Genomic DNA, 17,379 nt, shown 5'->3' with positions numbered 1-17,379 from the left:
TAGTGGCACTTTTTACTGTGAAAAATCCCCAACAAAACCTTCTAAACACAACCTAAAACACACTAAACCAGGGAGAAAGTTACAACACTGGTAACCAAGATGTTTCCCTAACATTAGCATGTTGTTTAGCATGTAGCTAAATGTACATTAGCATTGTACTTACGATCAGGAAATGTCTGTAATAGAGAACAGCTGCACTTTTTATCATGAAAAATTACCAAAAAAGGCTTCTAAACACAACCGCACATGTTTCAGCAGTAATATAATCCTAAATTAGGGAGAAATTGACAACACTGGCACGTTTCCCTGATGTTAGCATGTTGCTAAATGTATGTTAGCAATGTACTTACAGTCAGGGAATGATTGTAACGGAGAATAGCAGCACTTTTTACCGTGAAAAATCACCAATAAAATCTTCTAAACACAACCACACATGTTCCAGCAGGAATATGATGTGACATTAGGGAGAAATTTACAATATTGGCGACCAAGTTTACATGTTTCCCTAACATTAGCATGTAGCTACATGTATGTTAGCAGTGTACTTACAGTCAGGGAATGATTGTAACGGAGAATAGCAGCACTTTTTACCGTGAAGAATCACCAATAAAATCTTCTAAACACAACCACACATGTTCCAGCAGGAATATGATGTGACATTAGGGAGAAATTTACAATATTGGCGACCAAGTTTACATGTTTCCCTAACATTAGCATGTAGCTACATGTATGTTAGCAGTGTACTTGCAGGTGGAGCATGACTGTAATGAAGTAGAGCAGCCTTTTCTCACAGTCTAAGATTAAGAGTTTTTATGTGAAATAGGGCGCATTCACACCAGGATAGCTGGGAGGACTCAGTTCGATTGGGCGGGGGAATGCCGAAAAATTTCACACCTTCATTTGGTTTGGTTCACTTTCACACTGCACTTTGTAAAGTGGACCAAACCGCCTCGACAACGTCACGCTGTTACAACAGCTGCTCGTTTGGTGGCGGTATTGCCCAAAACGACCACTGACCAAGAAAAAAAAAAGCATGATGAAGAAACCCCGGCTCATTGATTGGCCAGGACCGAAAATGGAAATCCATTCCCTTCAGCCGGCTTGGTCACCACAAAAACACCAAAATGCAATGCACTGTGCGTCACTTCCTCTCTTTGGTTCACTTCTTCTCTTTGGTTCGTTGAATAGTCCTTTTGCATTTCCCACTGTAAGCGAACTGCACCAGGGTTCACTTGCAAGTGAACCGAGACCCTCAGTTTTGAAGCGGACCAGGGTTCGCTCGTGTGGTCCGCACCAGAGTTCGAATGAGTGTTCACACCACTCCAAACAAACCGACCTATTAATGGAAGCGGACCAGGGTTCATTTAAAGTGGACCAAATAGCACCAGTGTGAATGCGTCCTTAAAGTGGTTTCTTCATCCTCCAACTAAATAGCAAAAAATATTCACTCTATATCATATTAACACATATTTTAAGTGTTGGCCTACTTTTAATATTTGTAAATTATCAACATCTTTTTATCCTGTTGTAAGGTTACAGGCCATCGTATATTTCACTCTGATGAATATGACTTGCAGGTCATCAGTATCACCATTAATGGCTCTGATGATGTTGCTTGTAATTAACAACTCCACCTATTTCACACCAACACACTTGTTGCTGGAAAGGAAAACCCAGAGTTCACTGAGTTAGTTAGTTAAAGTCCAATACATCCAGAACTCCGCTGCCCTACTCCTCACCCATTCCAGCTCCCACGATCACATCACCCATCCACCAGAGCCTCCACTTGCTCCCTGTTCCACAACACATCCAATCCGAAGTCCTCTTAACTCATAAAGTCCTCCATAACCAGGCCCCCTCCTACCTCACTGACCTGCTCCACCTCTACACTCCTTCTCACAGTTGCCGCTCCTCTGAGCCAACCTCCTGACTATACCACTCAGGACCAAGCACCAGACCTGGGGTGACAGAGCCTTCTTCATAGCCACCCCCTTTCTCTGGAACTCACTCCTCAAACACATTCGAGACCGCACCGACCTCTCCCAGCTCAAATCACTCATCAAAACTCATCTTATCTTATGACTAATGTACAGTGTCTTTGAGTACTGTGAAAAGCCCTCTATAAATAAAATGTTGTGTTATTATTATTATTATTATTATTATTATTGATAATAATAATAATAATAATAATAATAATAATAATGTATTATTAGTTGATAACCAGCTTGGTGATGCTAGTTATCCAGACAGCCAGTGTTAGGGTTAATGAAGCCACATAACAAAAAGGTCTCCTGGGTACGTTAAACTGGCTTCGTAGTGCAGGCCCCTGCTTTTGTGTTTTCATTGCTTCTACACAGTTGTTTTGTTAGCTGTACCAAGAGAGAGAACACACACACACACACACACACACACACACATCTTCCCACACCATGGTCAAGATTTCTTACTTTTATATTTCAAGAGATTTTTTTTTTGTGATCAAAAGTGTTTTTCCCACAATTTAATCATGGTTTAATTAATAGTGTGGCAAAGTGGTGCAGTGTTTGGCATTGCCACCTCACAGCAAGAGGGTTCCTAGTTCAAACCCAGGGTGGGGGGCTTGAACCCGGGGCAGGTGAGTGTGAGTTTCTCCAGTTACTCCAGCTTCCTCCCACAGTCCGAAGACATGCAGGTTAACTGGTGACTCTAAATTGTCCATAGGTGTGAATGTGAGCGTGAATGGTTGTCTGTCTCTATGTGTCAGCCCTGTGATAGTCTGGTGACCTGTCCAGGGTGTACCCTGCCTCTCACCCAATGTCAGCTGGGACATCGACGCCACCACCGTTAAAGGGGGATGAATGAGCGGATGACGTTTAATGTCCCCAACAACCTATGTAGTCTCATTTAGCAACTTGTTAGCAACCGCCTTTTGAAAGACACATAGAAGCTTCATTGCTCAGGAGCTGGTTATTTACTGATGTATTTTATGCCGTAGAACAAAACGTGAATGTCTCTTAAGCTTGAGTTAACCACAGACCTTATTTCAGGCATCTAACCAAAAACCCATTCAAAAAGCCCAGTGACTTTGAGATGAGGAAACCAGAGGGGCTAAAGTGCTAACTCATTTCCAGGTTTTGGGACTCAATCCTGCAGCAATCAATTCAGAATGAAGCAGCCAGCAATGTGCTGCAAGAAAACAGCAGATGCTTTCTCTCACTCTTTATGCCAAGCTAATACCTGATCGCAGTGCAGATAGTTTGGCAGATGATGTTACTTTCATTTCTTTTTGGCCAGCCTTGATACAGGGAATCTCATTTCAATCCAGACACATCAAAATCAGCTGCTGCTGGTGTAAAATCGCCCTTGGAAATGTTCTCGTTCAAAAATGCCAACTGTGCCACGTCTGACCTCGTTCTTAGAAGTGTGTGACTCCTTTCAGTGGGCGGTCTAACAGTCTAATTGTTCCTTTTACACATTTCCTGACAGGACTCACTCACATTTGCGAAACCAGTGACCCCAAGAATCACTTGTGGTTTGCGCTTCCTTCTTTTAATGCAGCAAAGGCTGGGAACAAAGGCGCAGTGCCAGACTCTTTGCTTTCCTTGCTGCAACATGAGAGGAAAGGGTGTCACATCATGAAACAGAAAAATGCCACGTCCACTGAGAATAGGTCTGAATCAAAGAATGATCTACTTTTAACAGTATGAAATGTCAGTGCCTTTTTGGGCGCCTAAATGGGTCGCTATGATTAGAAAAACCACTGATGAGAATGAAATGTGAGAGCAGCATGGTGACACCTAACGTCTGAGTGATTGGATGGGTACAGCTTTGCACAAACTTTAGGGATCTACAGGTGTTTACATAAAAGCTTTGTGCCACTGTTGCCAAATCAGATACAATTAAAGTTAGTCGACCTTATATGCTTTTTCCTTATTTTCGGTCGTATAGATCAGTGGTTCCCAACTGGTGGGTCGTGGCCCAAAAGTGTGTCATGGGCCCATTCTAAATGGACCACAAGTGACTCATGAACGTGCCATGTTTGCAAAAAAGACAACAACACACGCTTTATTTTGAAGTACAGTGAATTTCCAGCACAGACCTTTTATCTTGAAGTGCTGTAGAGTGAGTGACTAACGGACAGCTACTTGACAGAAAGTGCTTCTCAAAGTTGAGGAAGGATCCTTAAACGGCTGAATTTCGAGGAGGCTACATCGATGAATCCCACCAAAGGACTGCTCCAAAATCAAGGAATCCTTCGAATTTTAGCAAGGGCCAAGTCTTCCCTTTAGAGAATTTTCAAGAATGCATGTGTGTATCCTCAGCTGGCATTAAAGCCCTGTTTCCACCAAGCAGTGTGGTTCAGTTCCGTTCGATACGCATTTTTTCTGTTTCCAGTGTGAAAAGTTGTGGATGGTACCAATGGAACCGTTCCGTCCCGTCCCCATTTTTGGTCCCCTGTCTGTTGGGGTACCTAGCACACAGATCTGGGAGTAAAAGGTGGAGCCATGAACATTGCAGTCTGATTGGTCAATAGAGGACGGTCACTCTGCTCAGGGCTGAGTTGTGGCTGGTTTTGAGGCTCATGTAACCACTGTTCATACCGTGGAGAGTTTTATTAGTAAACTGTAACTATAAAATGAAACTGGGCCGACTGCCGGAAACTGTTAAGGTGGAACATTGACTTGTAATGTTACTCAATGTATGAGGTGACGACATAAATCAATCGGCACATCTTAAAAATTCCATGTGACAACTTTGATCATTAATTTAGTTTTTTAATATGACATACACTTTTAGTAATGAGTGGATCTTCAAGCATTTACATATATGTTTTTAAAAAGCATCACAGGGCGTTGTTCCTGTGGACTACAGCAACACTGAACCCCTGAGCTTGCCTGAGAAGGACTAAATGCCCCAATCTGCTATTTTTAAATATCCCATGGAAAGACTCTCATTTAAGAGTACTGTTTTCGATGGAAACATTAGCATCTAGGTACCATGTCTGAAGGGTTACTTTTGGTGCCAAAGGTGCCATACTGAAAGTGTTTGATGGAAACAGGGCTTAAGTACCCATAATCTTTGTGCATGACTTGCTGGAATTAAAGGCAGGGCCTTGTCAATGATACACACCTGGGCACTTGCTAGTCTGTTTCAATGTGTGTTCAGCAAATGCTAGGGGGAGTCTTTCCTTGCCTCTGTAGGACCTGATTTGGAAGGACCCATCCTACCAAGGACGCATCTTTGACTTTAAGAAGCACTGAGAGACAGTAACCTAGCTCAACAACATGGCCAAACGTAAGTACGATGCTGGACCTTGAACTAATTACTAAGGAGAACGGTGGACCCTGTGGCTGGACCAGTTGGGAAAGACTGGAAGAGAAAATGTTACCATGTCTGATGTTCAAATCATATATGGCATAAGTTTCAAAAAATGATGTAAACATATGTAAAAGTTCTGAATACTCTGTTTCCAACTGTTGTTCTACTTTCAAGACAAGCTGACGTTAGCTCATGAAGGATTTCTTTGTCTGCTCCAGGCACATTAATGCTACATGTAGCTACATGCTAACATCAGGGAAGCATGTAACTTGATTGCTGATGTTGTTGATTTCTAACCGGTTTTGGATCATACAAAAAAAAAAAAATCACACATCAAAAAGATCCTTTACCACACAGACGTATATATAACAGATGTAGATATAAATGAGTTGTTAATTATCAGTAATAAATAACTGGCAACAACCTAAATGATTCATTTAGTTGTTGCTGTATCTTCACATTGTGGTAACTGTCCAGACCGCTTCCCTCTACAGTTACCTTTAAAGCGTGTGAGCACTGAACTTGATTTAAATGCACGACCACCTTATCTAAATCCTGAAGCCCGAGCGAGCTTTGCTGCTGACAGCTCTCCCTCAGCTCTGTGCCACAGATGGCAAATTAAAATTGCAGATGTCGTGGAGAGCAGCAACAGGTTCCTGTCTCCTGCTTTGAATTTATGCTTGTTATTTTCGGAGAGCGATTTGATCTCCTCCATGTGATGCAGGCGCACACTGGGAGTGACAGGAAACATAACATTCACTAAAAAGTTGATCTCCATATACTGTTAACATTGTATATATCCCTTTACCTTTGCTTTTCATTGTGCCAGTCAATAAGCTGTGGTACTAGAGCTTAAACTGCGCCCATTTACAAAATTTATACGTTGTTCCCATGCAGACAATTAAAGAATATGAGTAAACACAGACAACTCTCCCAAATCCAAAGGTAGAGTGCTAAAACTTAAATTTGTGATGCCATCAAGTATAAAGTCTGAAGTGCTCCATCGACAATGACTGGGGAAAGATGTTCTAGACAACAGTGAGAGCACCCAGGGGAATGTTCTGAGTGTATAGGTACATTTTCTGTTTCAGAACTGAGAACAGTACATTAAAATAAAGCTCATTTGGGTATAAAAAAGAAAAGAAACATTCTTTGAGTCCATAAAATCAGGCTCTCATTCATTGTCTGTGGAGCAGCTCCAGACTTTATACCCTATTATATCACAAGTCTGGTACTTATTTCTCCGGTTTCTGGCTTTGAGAGAGTAGCTCATGTTCACAAGTATTGGCTGAGCTTAGACCATGGAAATAACATATTGCAACTCTTAATTTGGGTGGTGTTCCCCATTGAACAATTTAAAAATTAGCTGATTTGTGGATGAATAGAAAGTTTATGTGCAACAATTGTCTCAACTAATTCATGGTTTCAGTCATTTTATGCAAAACTGTCAAAAATGAATTGGCATCAGCTTCTCAAATGTGAATATTTTCCTTGTTTCTTCATCTTTTATTATTATAAACTGAATTGCTGTGAGTTTAGACTTTCTGAATGGGTATATTGGGCTCTAAGAACTTGTGAAGGGCATTTTCACTATTTTCTAGCATTTTATATACTAAACAATTAAAGTGAAAGTTAACTCACGACACTAATAACCCGGCAGTTAACTGTGTAACCCCTGTTCTATATCTCAACACTCAATAAGCTGTGGACCCTGACTGAGGACTGCTACCTTCGACACATCTAGCATATATGTACCACTTTTTCTGTGAATCATTACTGGACGAAGCCTATAAACCAGTGGTTCCCAGCCCCAGGGTCCAAATTTCTCCTCAGTCATTAGTTCAAGGTCCACAAAGTTTAATACAGTCAGCGTCATACTTGCGATTGGCCATGTTGTCGAGCTAGGTTACGGTCTATCAGTGCTTCTCAAAGTCAAGGAACGCGTCCTTGGTAGAATGGGTCCATCCTAGTCAGGTCCTACAGAGGCAAAGAAAGACTCCTTCCCATATTTGCCTTTGGCCATGTCCTCGAGCTAGGTTACTGTCTCTGTCAAGTAGCTGTCCATTACTTACTCACTCTACAGCAGGAAACGAGACTTCAAAATAAAAGTTTATGACGGAAATTCACTGTACTTCCAGAAAAAGTGTGTTTTTTACAAACTTGAGACGTTTGTGAGTCACTTGCGGTCCATTCAGAATGGATCTGTGACCCACTTTTAGATGGCGACCCTCCAGTTGGGAACCACTGAACAGTTTTTAAAAGCTTGTTGATATCTCATTTAAAGATATTGACCAATGAACTTCAAGAGAGCCCAATTCCACAATCCTCGGGCCAATCATCACAAGACTTGCATGATTTCCACCTAAGTACCTGAAACATATCCTGAGAGTTTGATTAAAATTGACCACTAGGGGGTTATAAACCAGAAACTGTTGTCCAAACATTACAAAATTTGTAGGATATATTTCATAACAATGTTGAACCACACATGCAACATTAATTTGTAATCAATCAACAGGAATTGCCTCCAGTTCCAAACATGTGCATTGGCCTGAGGCAAAATTTGTCCAGATATTTTTAATTAAGCTAGTGAAACATGTCCCCAAGATGTTTCTGCACTTGACCAATATAGGTGGTGACAGTGTTTCCAAAGCAAGTTGGCTATGAGCGTCTATCTTAACATCATAAAAGCTGTTTGTTATTTTTAATACAGGTGTCATGAACTGTCAAAGGTCTTGATTCTTCGCAGCTTTCAGCCTCTAATGATCCATGCTGGTTTGAACCCTGAATTGTTGCTTGGGGCTATCATTATTTATTCTTGCTCTATACTACGTACACAACCGAGTATAGGATCTATACAATTAGCTGTATGTCCTTTCACAAAGTTTGACCTTCTGCTTCCATTGCTGCATGCACTGTTAATACATTCATGTCTATTTATTCCTGCTCGACAGCATAGTATGAGTGTATGAAGATTCTAATAAAGGACTGGATTAACACCAGCATTATTGGCTCTATTTAAACTGCTGGTCTGTTTACATAGCTCACAGTTGTCCGTTTATGACATGTGGGTACATGGAGGTAAAACTAAAGCAGCCTAAAATGGCAGCCCCCTCAGTAAATTTTAACACCATGACGGTTAAAGTGGTAGGTTTTGGATGAAAATGATTTAGAGGGATGGTGATTCGATTTTATGGACATTTGGAGACTGCAGTTTGTGATGCTGGTGGACTGATTGTGTTATTGGGAGGAATATCCTGTCCTCTTCAGTTATATCAATGATGTGGCAACTGAGTGTGCTATTGTGATTGTAACACTGTGTTACAGCTGACCTCGACACCATCAAAAAGGTGAATGGCTGAGCAACATCAAAATAGATTAATTTGTATTTCCTAACAATTTAACTAAAGTGTTCTGTGTTCAGTTTAAATGTCTATGTATACTCTATTTACAATATATTTTGTGGCATAATCCACCGGGTACATTTTTTGCCTCTCAGTCTGGGGTTCCTGGTTCAAGTACCACCAAAAACCAATTTCTCACGCTTTCAAAATCTTTAATGTCTATGAATCACAAGTTGTATTATCTTATTTGCTGTATGGGCTAAAATTAAAATGAATTCTATTGAGGGTGCATTTGTAACATCTTGAACTGCACCAATCAGAAACAAGACAGAACAGTGAAACTCGGCATGTTCTCCATGGCGAGGTAAGGTTACTTTATTTGTACCCCTAGGTAGATTTGGTTTGCAATTTAGACTTCCGGTTAACACCTGACATGGAGTAGGCGCAAGTTCAACATGCTCTGTACATTTTAGCATATTCATTTCAGTACAGCACGACATTTTAATATTCTGATGGCATAGCTTTGTAGCTTACACTTTGTAAAACCCATGTGGAGGTGTCATGGCGAGTAAGACACAGAAGAAGTCAGCTAAAGTCATGGTGCAAAATTGAACTCAAACAGACGCTAATGGATAATGCTAGCGCTACCCTCTATCACCCTGACCCGGACCCTCCATCAACCACAGAGCAACTTGAGGAGAGCGCTCTTCTTCAGCTAATTAAGGTAGAGATGGTCACCTACTGGGAGACATAATCAAACAAGAGATGGCTAGTTTCCATGCTGAAATCAAACGTGACCTAGAGGCCCTCACCAGGACACCAAGGCTGACATCGCTGCTCTAAGAACGGAGTTTAGAGCTAAGGTGGCGTCTTTCCACTTAACGCAGATCAAGACGGCTACCACTATATAAGTGTGATATACTGTTAATTAGCACTTCTGTCACATTTGTGTATCATCAAAACAGTCGTACACAAAGTCCTGTCCAACCACCACCTGTGGACATGTTGCTCCAGACTTTGTATACACAATATATAGCTTAATGCGTTCTTATCTCCTGGTTTGGGGGTGTCACGGCGAGTAAGACACAGAAGAAGTTGGCTTAAGTCTTGGTGCAAAATTTAACCAACCCTGCACTCAAACAGACGCTAATGGCTAATGCTAGCGCTACCCTCTATCACCCTGACCCGGACCCGCCATCAACCACAGAGCAACTTGAGGAGAGCGCTCTTCTTCAGCTAATTAAGGTAGAGATGGTCACCTCCTTTCACCTACTGGGAGACATAATCAAACAAGAGATGGCTAGTTTCCATGCTGAAATCAAACGTGACCTGGAGGCCCTCCACCAGGACACCAAGGCTGACATCGCTGCTCTAAGAACGGAGTTTAGAGCCTAGGTGGCGTCTTTCCACTTAAAGGATAACTTCGGTATTTTTCAACCTGGGCTCTATTTTCCCATGTGTATGTGTGCGTATGATTCATGGGTACCACTCATTCTAAAATTGGTTCAGTATTGAGCCGCGAAACGAGCTAAAACGGTAACAGGGGCAAATGCATCCCGTATAAAAGTGCTTTTTTTCGCCACTGACCGGTTCAGATCGCCAGTGCTATCTCTGTAGATAGCATATTGTAGTGGCTGTCCCCGTTGTCCCCGCTCGGTATTGTAAATGAGTATGTGTGTGTGAAGTGTGTGTGTTACGCTAGAAGAGTCAGAGGATGGAGTCTTTTACGTCCTATGCCCTGGAGTGTTACCGGAGTTTTTGGAGTGCTCAAATAAACGGGCCTTTTTCCCGAACGCAAGAACAGGATGTCACGCAACACCCCGTAAGTTACAGCTTTCATAGGCTGCCTTTGTCGGACGGCGAGATGCTGGAGTTGTGGCTAGTTATGCTACAAATGGATGCTAACACTCCTGTCCAGACACTGCGCCTTGCAGACCATCGGGTCTGCAGTGCTCACTTCTCCCAAGATGACTACTGCCAGCCGAAGAAGAGAAGACATCCAATCCCGAAACACCTCTTCCTCAAGAAAACAGCTGTCCCACGAGTAGAGAGAACTACAGACACAGTGGAGCAAAGCTCGTGACATCACACAGCCCAGAGGTAAGGGAAAGGCTAAGTTAGCATGCTATTTACAGAGATAGCACTGGTGATCTGAACCGGTCAGTGGTGAAAAAACACACACTTCACACACACATACTCATTTACAATACCGAGCGGGGACAACTTCTACCTTTCTGCTCCAACACTGACTGACAGCTGACTCCACTCATTCGCACTCACCACTGCCCCAGGGCTGCTACCATATGCTATTTACAGAGATAGCACTGGCGATCTGAACCGTTCAGTGGCAAAAAAAAAGCACTTTTATATAGGACACATTTGCCCCCATTACCGTTTTAGCTCATTTCGTGGCTCAATACTGAACCAATTTTAGAACGAGTTGTGCCCATGAATCATATGCACACATACACATGGGGAAATAGAGCCCAGGATGAAAAATACCGAAGTTGTCCTTTAATGCAGACCAAGATGGCTACCACTATATAAAGTTGTCACATGGAGTACTTAAGGTGTATTGATAGATCTGTGTGTTAGGTACCCCAACAGAGGGGGGACCAAAACTGGGGACGGTATGGAATAGTTCCACTGGTACCATCCACAACTTTTCACAATGGAAATGGAAAAAATGCGTACTGAACTGAACTGAACTGCTTGGTGGAAACGGGGCTTAACATTGCTTGCAGAAAACAAGTGATGACAAGATACCTACTTGAAATTCGTATCCAAGGATTTCAGCAATACATCAAAGCCAAAAAATGTTACAATGGCCCCCAGTCTCCCCTACTAATTAATTTCAATTGCATTAAAATCACCAAAAGGCATTTCATTCTTATTTTTTCGCATGTAATAAAAAATAAAGTTTAAATTAACAATAACTCAACTTCAACAACGCAGCACAAAACAACACAACACAACATAACAACCCTGTGACTGAGATATAAATATACACTGAAAGTGACTTTGACAACATTAAAAATACCTGCCGTGCACAGTACACACAGCAGGAGTAGCTACAGTGATCGGTCACACGCACAAACACACACTGTAAGTTAGTGCAGCAGCCAGACATCTAGTCTGACAACAACATAATTAACTGGTGTCACAGCAACTTAACCATATCTCTACATGTTAGCTTGTTAGCTGTCCCGACAGGTGACTCTGTCAACTAGTAATTTCCCCCCAAAAGTTGCTGCGTATCACAAACTGTCTCATTTCTTTTGCTTTGTCTTCCAGCTTACCTTACTTTGATTCCCGACAGGTGACACTGGTGCCTCTGAGTGAGCAGATAACCGATGGGGTGAGCGTGGACGTGCTGTTTGGTTGAGGAGAGTCCAGCTAGTGTCACCAGCAGCTCAAAACACAGACGTACACCAGAGCCTCCACTCCCCTCTTTTCTATGCTACACTTTCCCGATCGGACAATTTCCGCATTTGATCACGTGGTTTAGTTTGGTGGCGGCTCCTCGTGCGCTGTTTACAACCCGGTTTTTCCACAGATTATTTTATGTAACAAAATGTCACTCGGGACACCTGAGTCGACCCTCTCTGGTTTGTTTGGCTGAGGAACGAGGATCAAAGCCGGGTGCAGCGGCTGGCCTCCCTCTTCAGCTCCAGCCACCGCTGCTCTATTGTAGTGGAAGGGCGCCATCTTGTGGTGCTTTATGCGCACTGGACCCTAGATAGATAGATAGATAGATAGATAGATAGATAGATAGATAGATAGATAGATTTCCCCACTGTGGGACGAATACAGGATTATCTTACCTTACCTTACCTTACCTTATCTTATGTACTGAAGTACTGTACTTGAGCCTAAGTGGCAGGGGACGTGTGTTTACCTTCTCCAATAAAACATGAGCGTACTAGAGGGACTTTTCTTTGTGACAGATTTAAATTCATTTACTCCCTAAATTGATGCAGAATAGGCACAAACGGATGCTCAAGAATTTACCAGAATGCAGGGAATTAAATGTTGAAACAAATGTTGAATTAAATGTTGAAACAAAACCTTTGTCTTTGTACATAGGTAGAATTTAGAAGTTCTTGACTTGAGTGTTTTTTTTTTTTTTAGATTTCTGTTAATTTCTGCATCTCCTCGACTACAATAATAGATGTCTACAAGTTAGGAACCACTACTTTGATTTAAACCCTGCATCCAAGTCCAGGCTATAAGTCCAAACTGTCTTTCCCTTTTAAGATAAAATACCAACTGGTGGAATTCGAAGGTACTTGACTCAAGTGTTTCCACTTTCTGGTACTTCACTTCCATTAGAGATTATGTTTTTGTAATTTCAGAATGCCCATCATTTTTATCATGTAGCCTACTTATCATCATGTACTGTCACTGTATATAGACATGTATACATGCATACAGTAATGTATATAAAAAACCTGAGTCAAATTCTTTGTATGTGTACACACTTTGCCACTTTGCTACATTACTACATTTCAATTCAATTCAATTTGATTCGATTCAATAGGACTTTATTTATCTGAAGGGAATTCTTGTGCCAGAGAATGCTTCAAGTTACAGTAATACTACAGTAACTACAATTTTAACAATTCACAAGCAGTACCAACCAGTGAGTTTCCCATGTCAGGGTCATTCACTGGGCCCAGTTTTAGAAACAATAGAGTATTAAATATCTGGCAAAATATACAAATATACAAGACAGAAGTGCTTCCATGGAGTAGAAGCAAAACCCAGTGCCTCATAGAGTAACCACAAGAGTATGATAAGTATAAGAGTTACTAAAAATGAACTAAAACGGTGGTGAAAAACAGACTGCTACTGATAATCAATGTTATATTGCAATGTTATATTGAATATGATATAACAATGGGAAGTAGTTTGCACATGACTGAGAAAATGATATTGCACTACACTGACATGTGAACATGATATTGATATAAAAAATAATTACCTACGTACCAGATATTCTACCTGATGGGTTAGCTTTAACTGAAATAAAGTGTTTAATGGAGGACCTTCACTTAATTATTTTTATGTTAATGCACTATGCTACTTTAATTTAAGTAAAGGATCTGAACACTTCTCCCATCACTGCACATTTTTTGTGTGTGAGTGTGTATTAACTGCTCACACTAAACTGCACCATGGACACTTTAGGGACACTATGGACACTTTATAAACACCACAATAAGCATTGTTGCCCCCCATGTTGTTGTTTATTTGCACATTCAATATTCACCTGTACTAAATATGTTCACTTTAATCCATTGCTCACTTTTTATCCACTGCTCATTATTATTATTATTATTATTATTATTATTATTATTATTATTATTTATTGCTGTGTCTTCTATTCTTTGTACTTTTTATCTGCATGCCTAGTTTAAAAAAAAAAAAATCTGAAATCTTTAATTTGACTCTTTACCCTTGACTGCTCTAACACTGGAATTTCTCTATTGTGTCAATAAAGGTGTATCTTATCTTATCTTATCTTATCTTATCTTATCTTATCTTATCTTATACTGTAGCGTACATTTAATGTCATATTGACGTTGATTTGGTATCGTACAATACACACACGTTCTATTTTGTTGTTACATGTACATCGTCAATTACTGGATAACTTTATCGTCGTCATAAATTTTCTTGTAATACAGTTGTGTTTATACCTTTATTACAAAAATAAAATAATTACAAAAGCAAGACATGAATAAATTGTTTGACGATATGCTTGTTAATAAAGGATGGAGAACTTTGTAGTGTCAATATTTATAAATTGGATAAAGTTCGTGACTCCGCCCCCACCTCACGTCCTGAAGTTCCCGGATGTAATAGGAAAATAACGTCAACGCCGTTAGAGCGTCTCGGAAGGAGAAGTGCCGCACCTTTTACACTTACCTTTAACTTTGTTTAAATATTGTTTGGCTTTATTGTAGAGTTCATATTTAACTGTCGGGCATGTTTTCGGCTCGTAACAGTTATTTTACAACACTTTATTTTATTTCTTGAATACGTAACTGGAGCAGCAGCGAGCACCAACGTACGTCAAGGCGAAGTTCGAGATTTTAGCTAACGTTAGCCAGCTAACGTTAACGTCAAGCCGGACTTCACGGTAAGAGATTTACTTTCAACGCTTTGTAACAGTTACACTGTAGCCACAAAGAATATGTGTTTAGTGGCTAATAGTATGGTGTTAATGTAGGATTAATTAACGTACTGCTCGAGACGTAGCTGTCGAGTAAAACATGCTAACGCAAACGCTCGCGCAGATATAGGCGCTAGCTTAAAACTTAATTAAATTAGCATGGATTTGGTGTCAATGGCAGCAGTTGTTACACATATGCGATATGGGTTTCAAGTCTGCTGTTTCAAGAAACGACAGGGAAATGCAGAGTATATTGAGGTAGAGTTTAGGTCGGCAATGTCAATGGTGCATATTATCTTGAGCTTTAGTGGAGGCTCAGACAGCATTACTGGTTTTCTGTGTCTTTGAAATAGGGAATTGTGGCATTTAATTTATAGATAGCCTATTATTTGCCCTGGCTAAAACATTTTCTTGGCATTCTTTCATGTGGCACTTTTTTCATTTTGTTAGTCATACATTGGGACTGTATTTGGGACAGACGACAGCAATGTTGTATCTTTGGATAGTTCTACAGAGAGCACAACTCACACAAGAAAACTTTTGCCTTATTATCTTATTGAGCAATACTCACACACCAAATCTAAAGCAGATGTCTTGGTTACATTGTGTGACCGTAAGGTAAGAATAAAGTGGTATGTTAGTGGAACGGCTTTGATTTATCCAGTAGAATGAAAAATCAAAGATTGAAGGACTGTAGAGCAGAGTACACGGTTTTAAACCCCACCCCCGAAGTTGTTAGCAGTAGCCCGGCTAGCTCAGTCGGTAGAGCATGAGACTCTTAATCTCAGGGTCGTGGGTTCGAGCCCCACGTTGGGCGCATAACTTTTTTTTTTTTTTTTTTAATTTTCCCTATGGTTTGGTTTGGGTATTTGTCAGACTTTGCCTCCCACTCTGAATGTTAATGTATAAAATATGTATATTAGAGGTAAACCCATACATTGGTTTGGTCAATTAATCTGTGCCAGTGGATGTTTTACAAACTATTGTTTCACTAGAACTTCAGTAAGTGGTTGTTATGCCATTGTTATTGTTTAGAAAGCACTGTCTGATGTGTCTGTTAGATGTCACACTAGAGGCCACATCTGCTTTGGGAATTATGCCTGTGTTGTTTGGTTCTATGTAAAATAGCAACAAACAAAAAGCCATGCTGTCATTAAATTTCAGTTTGTGGGGGAGGACTGTATTAAAGGTTGTGCGGTAATTGGTGAAGAGCATTCTTTGCAAACATCTTTGTTTTCCCGGCAGGAGAGGGCTATGTGCACAGCTGCAGAGAAAGTGTCATACTGCAGGGGGTCCAGTGACTCAGGTGTATTCAGTGCTTCCCACATAATTTAAATCTATGTGACAATGTGGAGCGGGGTGGGGGTGCAAACTTTCAGTTTTTTGTTTTGTGTTTTTTTTCCTTGCCTGTGAGTCCTTGTATCGGTCTGTATCCCCCTCTAAATTCTGTATGTATTGCTGTTGTGCCTTTCTGATGGTTTCCTGCAGTCTCTACTTCTCTGTCTTGTCCCCCACCTCATTGCCTGATCTGCTGCTGATTGCCTGTTGCTAGCAAAGCAGCAGTATCTTGAAGTGAGGGCACAAACATTGTGTTTGTACAATAGACTACATGAGACTATGTGTTATGTTATGTACTTATTTTCATGTTTTAGGATTCAGGCACTTAGATCAAAATCTTGAAGTTGAGTTATGTCACCAATCTAAGATTCACCATAAGGACTAATGCACGTTTTTTTATGTCTGACTTCTGGCAGAATTACCACAGCCCGGCTAGCTCAGTCGGTAGAGCATGAGACTCTTAATCTCAGGGTCGTGGGTTCGAGCCCCACGTTGGGCGCATAACTTTTTTTTTTTTTCCTCTATGGTTTCTGGATTTGCCAGACAGTATTCGTGGTATTAGTAGTCAAGTTAAGATATGTACACAATTAATCTGTGCCAGTGGACATTTTACAAGCTATTGTTTCACTGGAACTTGCCTCTGATAGTGACTGCTGTGCAACCTCCACCAGTCACACTGAGACATACATCACAGACTTGAGCTGAAGAGGAGAATATTGTGTTAGATGATCAGTGGGTGCAGCTTCAGAGAAAGCAGATTCCCTCTGCTGTGTAACTGTGTCTATGTACTGTTTTTCATGAAGGTTTTGGTTTGACCTCGACAGCTTGTCTAACACTCTGTCTACCATTTCAGAGCAGCTCCACATCAGCATGCGTTCTCAGCTCCCTGATGCGGCAGTTTTGTTACATAGTTAAGACATGTAACATAAAATGGTAAACAACATTATGTTCAAAATAATATAATTCAGTACTGGGTTTGTTTCAGGTTTCAACCTGGAGGGACCTAGAATTAACAAGACTAAAGAATTCATGTCCTTGACACATGGTGGTGGTTATGGGTAAGGATAGGATAATATAATATAAAGTTTAACGCCCAACGTGGGGCTCGAACCCACGACCCTGAGATTAAGAGTCTCATGCTCTACCGACTGAGCTAGCCGGGCTTGAGCTGACTTCTCCCCCACAGCACCCACAATGCTGCAGGTTTACCCTAACACATGT

General features: G+C 40.9%; 1 protein-coding gene and 3 non-coding genes across 5 annotated transcripts in view; 2 read left to right on the top strand and 2 right to left on the bottom strand.

Annotated features, from left to right (window-relative positions):
* Positions 1–12,273, bottom strand: part of lg23h20orf27 (linkage group 23 C20orf27 homolog) — a 60,986-nt gene extending 48,713 nt beyond the window's left edge. Inside the window, exon 1 of one of the 2 annotated variants that reach the window (XM_049568170.1) lies at positions 11,942–12,273. The gene's annotated coding sequence lies outside the window, so the exon portion shown is untranslated. The remainder of the gene's footprint in view (positions 1–11,941) is intronic. The other variant, XM_049568171.1, reaches the window with a different exon arrangement.
* Positions 12,274–15,564: 3,291 nt separating this feature from the next.
* trnak-cuu (transfer RNA lysine (anticodon CUU)) lies at positions 15,565–15,637 on the top strand. The gene has a single exon. It is a non-coding gene; the product is annotated as a tRNA-Lys (tRNA).
* A 947-nt stretch (positions 15,638–16,584) lies between these two features.
* Positions 16,585–16,657, top strand: trnak-cuu (transfer RNA lysine (anticodon CUU)). Its single transcript has one exon. It is a non-coding gene; the product is annotated as a tRNA-Lys (tRNA).
* Positions 16,658–17,248: 591 nt separating this feature from the next.
* trnak-cuu (transfer RNA lysine (anticodon CUU)) lies at positions 17,249–17,321 on the bottom strand. Its single transcript has one exon. It is a non-coding gene; the product is annotated as a tRNA-Lys (tRNA).
* Between the last annotated feature and the right edge of the window lie 58 nt (positions 17,322–17,379).

This window comes from Epinephelus fuscoguttatus, linkage group LG23 (genome assembly GCF_011397635.1).
Source record: "Epinephelus fuscoguttatus linkage group LG23, E.fuscoguttatus.final_Chr_v1".
Taxonomy (NCBI): domain Eukaryota; kingdom Metazoa; phylum Chordata; class Actinopteri; order Perciformes; family Serranidae; genus Epinephelus; species Epinephelus fuscoguttatus.
Note: the sequence above shows the minus strand (reverse complement) of the source record. Positions and strands in the feature narration are given on the sequence as shown.